This window comes from Manis javanica, chromosome 4, assembly GCF_040802235.1.
Source record: "Manis javanica isolate MJ-LG chromosome 4, MJ_LKY, whole genome shotgun sequence".
NCBI classification, from domain to species: Eukaryota; Metazoa; Chordata; class Mammalia; order Pholidota; family Manidae; genus Manis; species Manis javanica.
Window position 1 is genome coordinate 159,098,264 of NC_133159.1, and position 14,185 is coordinate 159,112,448.

Sequence of the window (14,185 nt, forward strand, 5' to 3'; positions counted from 1 at the left end):
TACAGAATAAAACACCTAACATATAAAGAATGGAGGAGGAGGAATAAGAAGGAAGAGAAATAATCATCAGACTGTGTTTATAATAGCTTAATAAGCGAGCTAAGTTAGATGATTAGATAGAAAAGAAGCTACCTACCCCTGAACCATTGGTAACCACGAATTTAAAGCCTGCAATGGCAATAAGTACGTATCTTCCAATAATCAGCCTAAATGTAAATGGACTGAATGCACCAATCAAAAGACACAGAGTAATAGAATGGATAAAAAAGCAAGATCCATCTATATGCTGCTTACAAGAGACTCACCTCAAACCCAAAGACACACACAGACTAAAAGTCAAGAGATGGAAAAGGATATTTCGTGCAAACAATAGGGAGAAAAAAGTAGGTGTTGCAGTACTAGTATCAGACAAAATAGACTTCAAAACAAAGAAAGTAACAAGAGATAAAGAAGGACATTACATAATGATAAAGGGGTCAGTCCAACAAGAGGATACAACCATTATAAATATATATGCACCCAACACAGGAGCACCAACATATGTGAAACAAATACTAACAGAATTAAAGGAGGAAATAGAATGCAGTGCATTTGTTTTAGGAGACTTCAACACACCACTCACTCCAAAGGACAGATCCACCAGACAGAAAATAAGTAAGGTCACAGAGGCACTGAACAACACACTAGAACAGATGGACCTAACAGACATCTACAGAACTCTACACCCAAAAGCAGCAGGATACATATTCTTCTCAAGTGCACATGGAACATTTTCCAGAATAGACATACTAGGCCACAAAAAGAGCCTCAATAAATTAAAAAAGATTGAAATTTTACAACCAGCTTCTCAGACCACAAAGGTCTAAAACTAAAAATAAATTGTACAAAGAAAACAAAAAGGCTCACAAACACATGGAGGCTTAACAACATGCTCCTAAATAATCAATGGATCAATGACCAAATTAAAATAGAGATCAAGCAATATATGGAGACAAATGACAGCAACAGCATAAAGCCCCAACTTCTGTGGGATGCAGCGAAGGCACTTCTAAGAGGAAAGTATATAGGAATCCAGGCCTATTTAAAGAAGGAAGAACAATCCAAAATGAATAGTCTAAAGTCACAATTATTGAAACTGGAAAAAGAAGAGCAAATGAGGCCCAAAGTCAGTAGAAGGAGGGACATAATAAAGATCAGAGAAGAAATAAATAACATTCAGAAGAATAAAACAATAGAAAAATATCAATGAAACCAAAAGCTGGTTCTTTGAGAAAATAAACAAAATAGGTAACTCCCTAGCCAGACTTATTAAGAGGAAAAGAGAATCTACACACATCAAGAGAATCAGAAATGGGAAAGGAAAAATCACTACGGACCCCACAGAAATACAAAGAATGATTAGAGAATACTATGAGAATCTATATGCTAACAAGCTGGAAAACCTAGGAGAAATGGACAACTTCCTAGAAAAATACAACCTTCCAAGACTGACCAAGGAAGAAACACAAAATCTAAACACATCAATTACTAGCAATGAAATTGAATCAGTAATCAAAAAACTATGCAAGAACAAAACTCCAGGGCCAGATGGATTCACCAGAGAATTTTATCAGACATTTAGAGAAGACATAATACCCATTCCCCTTAAAGTTTTCCAAAAAACAGAAGAGGAGGGAATACTTCCAAACTCATTCTAGGAAGCCAGCATCACTCTAATACCAAAACCAGGCAAAGATCCCACCAAAAAAGACAATTACAGAACAATATTCCTGATGAACATAGATGCAAAAATACTCAACAAAATAATTAGCGAACTGAATTCAAAAATACATCAAAAGGATCATACACCATGACCAAGTGGGATTCATCCCAGGGATGCAAGGATGGTACAACATTCGAAAATCCATCAACATCATCCACCACATCAAAAAAAAGAAGGACAAAAACCACATGATCATCTCCATAGATGCTGAAAAAGCATTCGACAAAATTCAACATCCATTCATGATAAAAACTCAACAAAATGGGTATAGAGGGCAAGTACCTCAACATAATAAAGGCCATATATGATAAACCCACAGCCAACATCATACTGTGAACTGCAAGAAGCTGAAAGCTTTTCCTCTGAGATTGGGAACAAGACAGGGATGCCCACTATCCCCGCTGTTATTCAACATAGTACTGGAGGTCCCAGCCATGGCAATTAGACAAAACAAAGAAATACAAGGAATCTAGACTGGTAAAGATGAAGTTAAACTGTCACTATTTGCAGATGACATGATATTGTACATAAAAAACCCTAAAGACTCCACTCTAAAACTACTAGAACTGATATCAGAATTCAGCAAAGTTGCAGGATACAAAATTAACAGAAAGAAATCTGTGGCTTTCCTATACACTAACAATGAACTAATACAAAGAGAAATCAGGAAAACAATTCCATTCACAATAGCATCAAAAAGAATAAAATACCTAGGAATAAACCTAACCAAGGAAGTGAAAGACCTATACCCTGAAAACTATAAGACACTCTTAAGAGAAATTAAAGAGGACACTAACAAATGGAAACTTATCCCATGCTCCTGGCTAGGAAGAATTAATATCGTCAAAATGGCCATCCTGCCTAAAGCAATCTACAGGTGCAATGCAATACCTATCAAAATACCAACAGCATTTTTCAATGAACTGGAACAAATAGTTTAAAATATTGAACCACAAAAGACCCCGAATAGCCAAAGCAATCCTGAAAAAGAAGAATAAAGCAGGGGGAAATCTCACTTCCCAACTTCAAGCTCTACTACAAAGCCACAATAATTAACACAATCTGGTACTGGCACAAGAACAGACCACAGACCAGTGGAACAGAATAGAGTCCAGATATTAACCCAAATATATATGGTCAATTAATATATGATAAAGGAGCCATGGACATACAATGGGGAAATGACAGCCTCTTTAACAACTGGTGTTGGCAAAACTGGACAGCTACATGTAAGAGAATGAAACTGGATCATTGTCTAATCCCATACACAAAAGTAAACTCCAAATGGATCAAAGACCTGAATGTAAGTCATGAAACCATAAAACTCTTTGAAAAAAACATACGCAAAAATCTCTTGGACATAAACATGAGAGACTTCTTCATGAACATATCTCCCCGGGCAAGGGAAACAAAAGCAAAAATGAACAAGTGGGGCTATATCAAGCTGAAAAGCTTCTGTACAGCAAAGGACACCACCAATAGAACAAAAAGGCATCCTACAGTATGGGAAGATATATTAATAAATGACAGATCCGATAAAGGGTTGACATCCAAAATATATAAAGAGCTCACGCACCTCAACAAACAAAAAGCAAATAGGCCAATTAGAAAATGGTCAGAGGAGCTGAACAGACAGTTCTCCAAAGAAGAAGTTCAGATGGCCAACTGACACAAGAAATGATGCTCCACATCACTAGTCATCAGGGAAATGCAAATTAAAACCACAATGAGGTATCACCTCACACCAGTAAGGTTCGCCACCATCCAAAAAACAAACAACAACAAATGTTGGTGAGGTTGTGGAAAACGGGGAACCCTCCTACACTGCTGGTGGGAATGTAAAGTAGTTCAACCATTGTGGAAAGCAGTATGGAGGTTCCCCAAAAAACTAAAAATAGAAATACCATTTGACCCAGGAGTTCCACTCCTAGGAATTTACCCTAAGAATGCAGTAGCCCAGTTTGAAAAAGACAGATGCACCCCTATGTTTATCGCAGCACTGTTTACAATAGCCAAGAAATGGAAGCAACCTAAGTCCATCAGTAGATGAATGGATAAAGAAGATGTGGTACATAAACACAATGGACTATTATTCAGCCATAAGAAGAAACAAATCCTACCATTTGCAACAACATGGATGGAGCTAGAGGGTATTATGCTCAGTGAAATAAGCCAGGTGGAAAAAGGAAAGTATCAAATGATTTCACTCATCTGTGGAGTATAAGAACAAAGAAAAAAACTGAAGGAACAAAACAGCAGCAGACTCACAGAACCCAAGAATGGACTAACAGTTACCAAAGGAAAGGGACTGGGGAGGATGGGTGGGAAGGGAGGGCTAAGGGGGGTGGGAAAGAAAGGGGGCATTATGATTAGCATGTATAATGTCGGGGGAGGGAACAGGGAGGGCTGTACAACACAGAGAAGACAAGTAGTAACTCTACAGCATCTTACTACGCTGATGGACAGTGACTGTAATGGGGTATGTGGGGGGAACTTGGTGATGGGGGGAGTCTAGTAAACATAATATTCCTCATGTAATTGTAGATTAATGATACCAGAAAAAAAATACAGTTGGAATGACTGAACTCCATCTTGTACCATGAAGTTGAGGGCACAGTTTTAAAGATGAGTAGAAAACTAGAAAAAGTCTGCAGATGACTGCAGAGACACCAGGCCTCTGGACTTTATATGAGAGAAGAATAAACTTCTCATATTTAGCCACCTTTAATTTGGGTCTCTGATACATGAATTTACTAATACATTTTTAGATTTTAAAAGGTAGCTTTTGTTTTGCAAGATAAAGAAAGAGTTCTGGAGGCTGGCTTCACATTATGAATGTATTGTACACCAAAAATGGATTATGATGGCTAATTTTATATGTATTTTTCTACAATTAAGAAAATTTTATTTTCACATTTTAACATTTCTCAATTTAGGAAGCAAGCATTTGACAACTAAAATGAAAAGCATCTTTCATGGTTTATAAAATAATGGTGCACTTTACAATTCATAGAAACTTTTAATTACAAATGGTTAATTATTACCAATAGGAGGGAAGCCAAAATATAATAGAATTTAAGGACCATTTGCTTCTCCTCAAATAGGCTCTGTGCCTTTGTTCATGCTGTTTTCTCTAAAGCACCTGTGCAACCAAACTTGCCTATTCTGTCAAAATAAATAGATCATGCCCATTGGACATGCTACCTATTTCGTGAAACCCTTTCCAATCTTCTTAACTATATACGACTGTTCCTTCCCTTGTGAAACCCCAAAGTTTAGAACACCAGTTCTGAGCTAGTCTGGTGTCTCTTATTTCAGACTGTAAGCTCGGAGAGGCAAAGGAGACTTCTGTTTAGTTTACCATAGTACAGTCAGCAACAAACACAATGACTAGAAATTTCCAGAGGTTCCCACAGATTTTTCACTTTGTAGTCTATAGCAGAGTGCCTTGCAAAAAAAGGAAAAAATATTTTATAATATTTATATATTTATATAAAAAATAATAAACTGGATGTTATCCTAAATTTGGCAAATAAAACACAAACGACTTAAGACAGTAAAAAGACTTAATATTACTACAAGAAATAACAATTAAAATACCTGAAGAAACAAAAGCCTAGAGACAGCTTATGGCCCATTTATTTCAAGGGATAGGAACTACATTAAATTTCTTGTTTACAAAAAAGGTTGTAATAATTGTTAAGTTGTCACTGTCATGGAATTTCATCTGCATAGCATTTTTGGATAGTTTTATTATGGTATAATTCACATACCACAGAATTCACCAGTTTTAAGTGAACACTTCAATAATTTTTAGGAAATTTGTAAAACTCTGCAAACATCAACACAACTCACTTTTTATGAATTTCCATCACCCCAAAAATGTATCTCATGCCCATTTTTAATCAATCCCTGTGCTGATCCCCAACCTCAAGCAATCACTAACTTGCTGTCTTTGTAGATTTTCTTTTTCTGGACATTTAAAAAAACAAGACAGTGAATTATTGGTGTAAAGAGATATGATAGATTAATGGAACAGTACTGAGAATCCAAAAATAAAGACTTATATTTATGGTCAGTTGATTTTCAATAAAGACAATTCAATGGGAAAAGAATCATCCTTTAAACAATTGGTGTTGAAACAAGAGGGTATCTAGCATGGAAAAAGATGAACCTGGGTCCTCACCACACACTATAAAAATTAACTCAACATGGACCATGGGCCTAAATGTAAGAACTAGAACTATAAGACTTCTAGAATAAGTAGCACATAATCTTTATGACCTTTGATTAGGCCCTCCTATATAAACTTCCCCCACTATCTGAAAATAGACCATTCAATTAAACTAATAACAAGGGAAAAAAATTTTATAGCCTTTTATATTTACCTCTGCAATTAACTTTTATAGTGCCTTTTCTTCAAGTTGCCATCTGGAGCCAGGTCCTTTCAACTTGAAGAACTTCCTTTAGTGTTCTGTGTAAAGCAAGGTCTGCCAACAACAAATTTTCTGCATTTGTTTATCTGGGAATGTATTTTGCCTTAGTTTTTCAGTAATAGCTTTGCTGGATATAGAATTCACTTACAGGTTTTTTTAAAATTATTTTTTAAGGGAAATTCACATAAACAATACCATTTTAAAGTGTACAATTCAGTGGCATTTAGTGGATTCACAATGCTGTGCAACTACCACCTCTCTCTAGTCTCCAAATTTTTAATCCCCCTAGGACACCCTATATTCATTAAGTACCAATCCTGAGACCTACTACACCCTATCCTTCCACCCCAGGCCCTAGCCAACTACTAATCTCTTTTCTATCACTGTGGATTATCCCTATTCTGGATATTTCACATAAATGGAATCATTCAATATGTGACCTTTAATGTCTGGCTTACTGTACTTTTAATAACATTTTTTAGGTTTATCCATATAGTAACATGGTTCAGTAACCCATTCTGCTTTATGACTGAATAATATTCCATTGTATGGACATACGCAATTTTGTTAATCCTTCCATCTGTCAATGGACACTTGGATTGTTTCTATCTTTTGGCCATTGTGAATACTGCTGCTATGAACATTATTTCCATGTAGGTATTTTTATGAATATTTGTTTTCAATTTTTTTAGTATCTGTCTAGAAGTGGAGTTTTTGAATTGTGTGGTATTTCTAAGTTTTTACAGACCCACCAAATTATTTTCCACAGTGGCTACACCCTTTCATATTCCCATCAGAAATGCACAAGGGTCCAAATCTCTCCACATCATTACCCGCACTTATTTTCCCTTTATATCTGTTTTCAATTTTACCCATCCCAGTGGGTGTGAAGAACTATCTCATTGCCTTAATGAATAATGATGTTAAACATATTTTCATGTTTTTGGCTATTTGCGTATCTTCTTTGAGGAAATGTCTATTCAAGTCTTTTGCACTTTATAAAGCTGCATTGTTTGTTTCGTTGTAGCTGACTTGTAAGAGTTCTTTATTCTGGACATTAGACCCTTATCAGATATATGATCTGCAAATAATTTCTTCCATTCTTTAGGCTGTATTTTGATTTCTTGAGGGTATCCCTTGATGTGTGAAGATATAATTCTTAACTGACAGTTTTTTCTTTCTGCACTTTGAATGCCAACCAACTGCTTTCTGGCTTCCATTGTTTCTGATGAAAAGTTAACTGTTAACTATATTGCCAGTCCCCTTGTATATCAGGAATTGTCTTTGTCTTGCTTTCCAAATTATTTTTTTTGTATCTTTAAACAGTTCAATAAAAATGTGTTGTTTTCTGAAGAACTTGTGTTGCTCCCACTTGGAGGTATTTAAGGTTTTTGGATGTACAAATAAATATTTTTCATCAAATTTGGGAAATTTTCAGCTATTATTTCTTCAAAAAATTTTTTCTCTTTCTTTCCCACCTCCTTCTGAGACTCTTATTACAAGTAAGTTGGTACAGCTGGTATCTCACAGATCTCTGGGATTCTCTTTATTTTGTTTCATTCTTTTCCTCAAATTGTAAACTTCTACTGATTTATCTTCAGGTTCACTGATTCTCTCTGTGATCTCCAATTTGTTGAGTCCCTATAGTGACTTTTTCAGTTATTCTATTTCTCAATTCCAGAACACCCATTTGCCTTTTAAAAAAAAATATATATATATATATATATATTTTCTCTCTTTATTGACATTCTCTATTTGGTCACAATCATCATACTTTCCTTTAATTAATTAAAGCTGGTTTCTTTTAGTCTTTGAACATGTTTATATTAGTTGCTTTGAAAGTGGTGAATTGCCTCTTCTGCCTGTATATGATAAAGTGTGTTAAGAAATATGCTAAGAAGAGAACTGCAATTTACAATGAAATGAGAATAAATATTGAGGGCCTAGAACATGCTACTTTGGGAAATAAAACTATTCCTCATCTTCTGTCTATCAAACCATTAGGATTCTCAAAATAAGAACTATCCTCAGGTAAAATATCAGATCAAGGGTGTGGCTGCAAATTCTTAAGATCTCAGAAATTTCTGAAGCCATGCCTGTTTATTCTCTCAGCTAGATAAAAAGGCCTCTAAGAAGTTTAATGGAATTATGCCTCATTAGCCTAACACAACAAAATTCATGAGAGGACTGTCTTAAATTGAGTTATAATGATGTAACTTTTGGGACATGGAATAACACAAATCAGATTTATAGAAAATCCCAGAAATTTTAAAAGAAGTTATGCCAGCTGGATTAAAGGGACAGAGACTATAAAAAAATGAAGAGAGGCCTCTGTGCTCCCAACCTCCTATAGGAAGAAGTATGCTGAAAAAGCCGCTCAGCTTCCTAAGATGCTTTTTACATAAAAGGAGAGACTTCTCAGACAGCAGTATCATGAGCCCAGAATGTGGTACTAAGAATCACAGAGAATAATGGATAAGGGAACCATTCTCATGAAGCTGTACTAGGCCCCAATCAAGGCACATTTCCTGTTCCTGCAGTAAGTGACCCTGATGTATGTGCCTAGCTAGATTTCAAAATTGGTATGGACCAACAACTGCTATGTGCCTCCCATTACTCCCTCTTTCTAGGGGAAATGTTTATTATCATTCTTCTACCATTGTGACAACAGTGTATGTTGTCTGTATGGTGTAATGTTTCTTTTTGGTTCAAGGGTCACTGGATCAAGAGGAACTGCACAGGAGGACCCTCATCCATCTCTGAATCTTATGTAGGTAACAAGTTACAAGTCTTCACCTTTATTTGTTTCCAGATAAGACTCTGGAGGTCTTTAGAGGGTATATTTTGCATGTGATAAGAATGTGAATCACTGGAACCAGAGGGGAAACCATGGTAGAACCCTATAATAAGGGACCCCAATGAGTCTCATCTCATTGGGGCAAAGCCCTTTTGCAATGGAATTTTGTTGCACCTCACTTCAAAAGGAAGAATCCCTTTTCCCACCCTTTGCAGCTGAGTTGACATGGTGACTTGATAAGAAAAGAATGTGGTGAAAGTAACACTCTGATTTTCAAGGCTAAGCCTTACAAGAGACAGTGAAGCTCTAATTTCTTGAAATATTCCTGCCACCATATAAGAAAGCCCAGGTTAAACTTCTTAGCGAGAGACCATGTGGAAACTGTGCCAGCTGACAGTGACACCAAGATCTCAAAGTGTGCCATCTCAGACACTAATGCCCCAAACAAGCCACCATATAAAACTGCAGTCTCAGGAGTGACCTTTTCCAGGGACTAGAAAAACTGCCAGGCTGAATAATTAATTTTTTTAAATCACTAAATTTTAGAGTGGTTGTTAACAGGAAAGCTAAAAAAACAAACCCTTTATTTAAAAATTTTATGACTTTCAATCTAAATTTCCTTGATTTAAATCAAACTTGAGACACACAAAGGTAGCCCAACATGGGTCAGATCTTTTGGTGGGAGGAAAATTTTAGGGAGAGATTTCATAAAGAAATCTAGAGTTGAAATGGAAGATTTCTTCAAAACTTTTTTCCTGTAAGTTTTACTTATTATGCCATTCCCTCACTCAACCAACACCAGATGTTTTTCCAGTTGGCTGGTTTTCTTGCCAGAATCTAAGAGGAAAAATATTTGTGTATGGCCAAATAAACCTAAAACAAAATAAGTTTGTAATTCCTCCACCCAACATCTTGTCCCTAGTAGAAATATAATTGCTTTTTAGAAGAAAACTATTGCCAGTGCATTACCATCTCATGACTAATAAATTTAGCCTATGAAAGAAATCCCTAGATAAAAACACAAAGAAGGCGATACACTTAGAAAGTAGACACAGTACTTAATAAGCCAAACTTTCTGCTTTGGACACCTTGTAACATCTAACTCAATATTCTGAGCTTTCTTTTACCCCGACTTCTGTTTTCTAACCAAAATCTGTACCGACTACCAATTCGTTGCTCTCTAAAGTTAAGTATATACTTTTATTCTGTTCTTTATTAAGTATTTCTTTCACTTACTCACTTTTAACTATCCTAAGCAACATCTGAGGACCCTGAGGACTCCATGAATTTTGATGAACCACTAGCTATGACTGGAACTCATTGTGGGTGCTGCTCAATCTTGGAAATATTCCATGCCCTGCTGAAAACTTCTTTTGAAGTTATTAAATGAAAGGAACAAACTGAAAATTTGAAGTAGTGATATCATTACATATTCTCTCTCTCCTCTACTTCTTCCAGCTCCACTCCCTCATTTATATACACCCAAAAGAATTAAGAGGTAGATGCAGCAAGACAATGATGGCATTTGATTCAGTATTAGCAAGGATTTAACTGAACCTCATATTCCAAAATGCCACAGGGGTTGGGACAGCAAGGAACAGTAGCGTTTGATTTCCTTATGTACAAATTTTAGTCAATGTGCCAGAAACCGAAAACTGGCAGAATCTGTGGAATTTTCTGAGACATATGTCAGATAGTAATTTTATAATGCACTCACAGACACACATTCTAAATCATCTTACTGCTATGGAAATATTTCCAAAGCAGTAGTATTTTTTTAATTAAAGTATCACTGATATACAATCTTATGATGGTTTCGCATAAACAACACTGTGATTTCAATATTCACCTATGTTATCAAGTCCTCACCTCCTCTGTGGAAGTCACTATCAGTGTAGTAAGGTTCTAGAGTCATTACTTGTCTTCTCTGTGCTGTACTGCCTGCCCCATGACCCTCATAGTGAGATCAAAGCAATAGTATTTTAATATAGCCATGCTACTTATTTGTAGAAAAAGCATTCTCCTGTCTTAGACAATATAAGAAAATATACAGCACCCTGGATATCCTAACTGCATTCCAGAAATTGTATTTTAGGTTTAAAAGGAACCAGAAGATTCATTAAATTAGAACAAAAATTTTTTAAAACCAGAAGGGAAGAAATAATTTTGTAAAAAAGTCACTAAGGTAAAGTGACACCTAAGTTACTAGACCAAGAAAATCTACTAGCTTTCTTAGGCCATGATATAAATAAGAGAGTGGTGCTCTATTATGGACAAGATAGCTAAACAAAGAATACAAGTTATAGGTAGGTATTTGGATGGTATTAATTAATTGATAGATATCAGGAAATAGGTCTCTATGATATACCATATAACTTAACTGAATTTTTGTATAAAAAATCAACCAAGACAAAAGGACTGGAAAAACAGCAGAATCCTCCGTTCCCCTATGCCCTACTGAATTTCCTGGGTGTTCTGCTATTTGCCTCTATTTTCCCAAATATGCTTGATTTATAAAATTTTGCTATTATCCACTGACATTCTACCATGAAATATTAAGTATTTAGCTTCAAATTCTACCCCCACCCTTCACACCCTATGCTATTTTATCACAATCTTTGTTTAAATCAAGAGTCAGTATGAATGTAGGACTGGACATACACTCAGCGCTGAACCCAGTAGAATAGGACCATGCACTCCTTCTTCCTACAAAATAATGACTACCTCCATTTTTTTGTACTTTCTATATATTTTCAACTTTTCCTCAAATGCTCCAATGTACAAATGTCACATGTCTACCAATATTTTCCATATGCTCAAATACACCAAGTACTGTTTCTTCTTGGAGGCATACCTTCCCAGAACCCTTTGTTCTTTCTTCTGTTTCACTCTGTTGCCCAGAATGGTTCTCTAGATTAGCAACACAACTGTCAATTCAGGCCCTTCCTTGGCTCTTCCTTTGACTGAATTCTGCTTCTCAGACCCAATTTTTTCTCCCCCTTGCTATTTAACAGCACATCCCATAGTAACATAAAAAAAAAAGGCTCATGAGAACTGAAATTTTGGAGTCACTTGCATGTGTGAAAACACCTTTATTCTAGACTTACATCTGATCGATACTTTGGCTGGGAATATATTATTGGTTGGAAGTCCTTTCCACCGATGATAACCTGAAGACACAGCTTGATGCATTTCGATCTTATGTTACTGCTATGATATGTAATGCCATTCTAACTGGTCCTTTGAACATAACCTCTAATTACTCTTTCTGGGAACTTTATTTTAGTCTCTATATCCCCAGTCTACTGAAATTTAATAATCAAGCCTCTTGGTCAGTGTCTTTTTTTATTATTCTTTCATCTTTTTCAATTTGCAAATCTGATTTCACTTGGAAAATGCTTTTGTCCTCTCAGTTTTGAATCCCTATTAGTCACATATTGGACATCCTCGTCTGTCTTTAATTTTTAAATTATTATTCTGTATTTCTTTCATTTAGTCTTTCTGTTCTAAATCCAACAAAACTGCTTCAACTTTACCATCTTTCCACTACCTTTTTTGAAGGGCCAGTTATATTTTTGATTGCCAGGAGTTATTTATTATTCATGAAAGATCTTCAAAACATCCTGTTCTTAAATGTAGTAACCACATTGTTTTTTCATGTGAAGCCTTCATAAAAGTGTATATCAATAACTTAATAAAAAATTTAAATAAATAAATAAAACTAGTAGATAGGTAGATAGAGGTGTGTAAGATAGAATATTGTTCTAGCATCAATTTTCTATTCCTGAATTTTCAGTTATTTATGTGAAATGTAAAATTAAGTTGAGTTTTGCATATGGTCTCACCATAAAAATTAGAGTTCAAATTAATGATATGCACTTTCTACTTTGTATTTGCAAGCATTTGTTGAGTAAGGGCAGTAATCTAAAGAAAAAAATGTAAAGTTACTTGAATAACAGGCTGAATATTATTGTAAACAAACAATAAAATGACAACATTTCGCTTTCATAAAAAAACAACATCCTGTTCTTTTCTAAGATGCAATATTTCATTTCTTAAAAATTAATGCCCCACTTCCCCTCCACTTCACCCCCAAATGTTTTCCTTCTGCTCTCTACCTTGTTTCTCTCTCTCTTTTTTTTTCTTCGTATTTTGGTATCATTAATGTACAATTACTTGAACAACATTATGGTTACTAGACTCCCCCTATTATCCATTACCCACTACATACCCCATTTACAGTCACTGTCCATGCTACAGATCACTACTTTTCTCTGTGTTGTACAGCCCTCCCTGTGCACTCCCCTACATTATGTCTGCTAACAGTAATGCCCCCCCCTTTTTTCCCCCTTATCTCTCCCCTCCCACCCACCCTCCCCAGTCCCTTTCCTTTGGTAACGGTTAGTCCATTCTTGGGTTCTGATAGTCTGCTGCTGTTTTGTTCCTTCAGTTTTTTTCTTTGTTCTTATACTCTACAGAGGAGTGAAATCATTTGATACCTGTCTTTTTCCACCTGGTTTATTTCACTGTGGATGGTGAATTTTGTAGAATGTTTTTTCAGCATCTATGGAGATGATCATGTGGTTTTTGTCCTCCTTTTTGTTGATGTAGTGGATGATGCTGATGGATTTTCAAGTGTTGTACCATCTTTGCATTCCTGGGATGAATCCCACTTGATCATGATGTTTGATCTTTTTGATGTATATTTGAATTTGGTTTGTTAATATTTTGTTGAGTATTTCTGCATCTATGTTCATCAGGGATATTGGTCTGTAATTTTCTTTTGTGTGATGTCTTTGCCTGGTTTTGGTATTAGAGTGATGTTGGCTTTGTAGAATGAGTTTGGAAGTATTCCCTCTTCTACTTTTTGGAAAACTTTAAGGAGGATGGGTATTAGGTCTTCACTAAATGTTTGATAAAATTCAGCAGTGAAACCATCTGGTCCAGGGTTTTGTTCTTAGGTAGTTTTTTGATTACCAATTCAATTTCTTTGCTGGTAATTGGTCTATTCAGACTTCTGTTTCTTCCTGGGTCAGCCTTGGAAGACTGTATTTTTCTAGAAAGTTGTCCATTTCTTCTGGGTTATCCAGTTTGTTACCATATAATTTTTCATAGTATTCTCTAATAATTCTTTGTATTTCTGTGGTGTCTGTAGTGATTTTTCCTTTCTCATTTCTGGTTCTGTTTATG

General features: G+C 35.6%; 1 protein-coding gene across 6 annotated transcripts in view; it reads right to left on the reverse strand.

Annotated features, from left to right (window-relative positions):
• FBXL20 (F-box and leucine rich repeat protein 20) overlaps nt 1-14,185 on the reverse strand; it is a 142,669-nt gene that overhangs the window by 78,896 nt on the left and 49,588 nt on the right. For 2 of the 6 annotated variants that reach the window (XM_073235548.1, XM_073235547.1), the window contains exon 2: nt 6,151-6,252. The exons of the other annotated variants lie outside the window; for them this stretch is intronic. The gene's annotated coding sequence lies outside the window, so the exon portion shown is untranslated. The remainder of the gene's footprint in view (nt 1-6,150; nt 6,253-14,185) is intronic. 6 annotated transcript variants of the gene reach the window in all.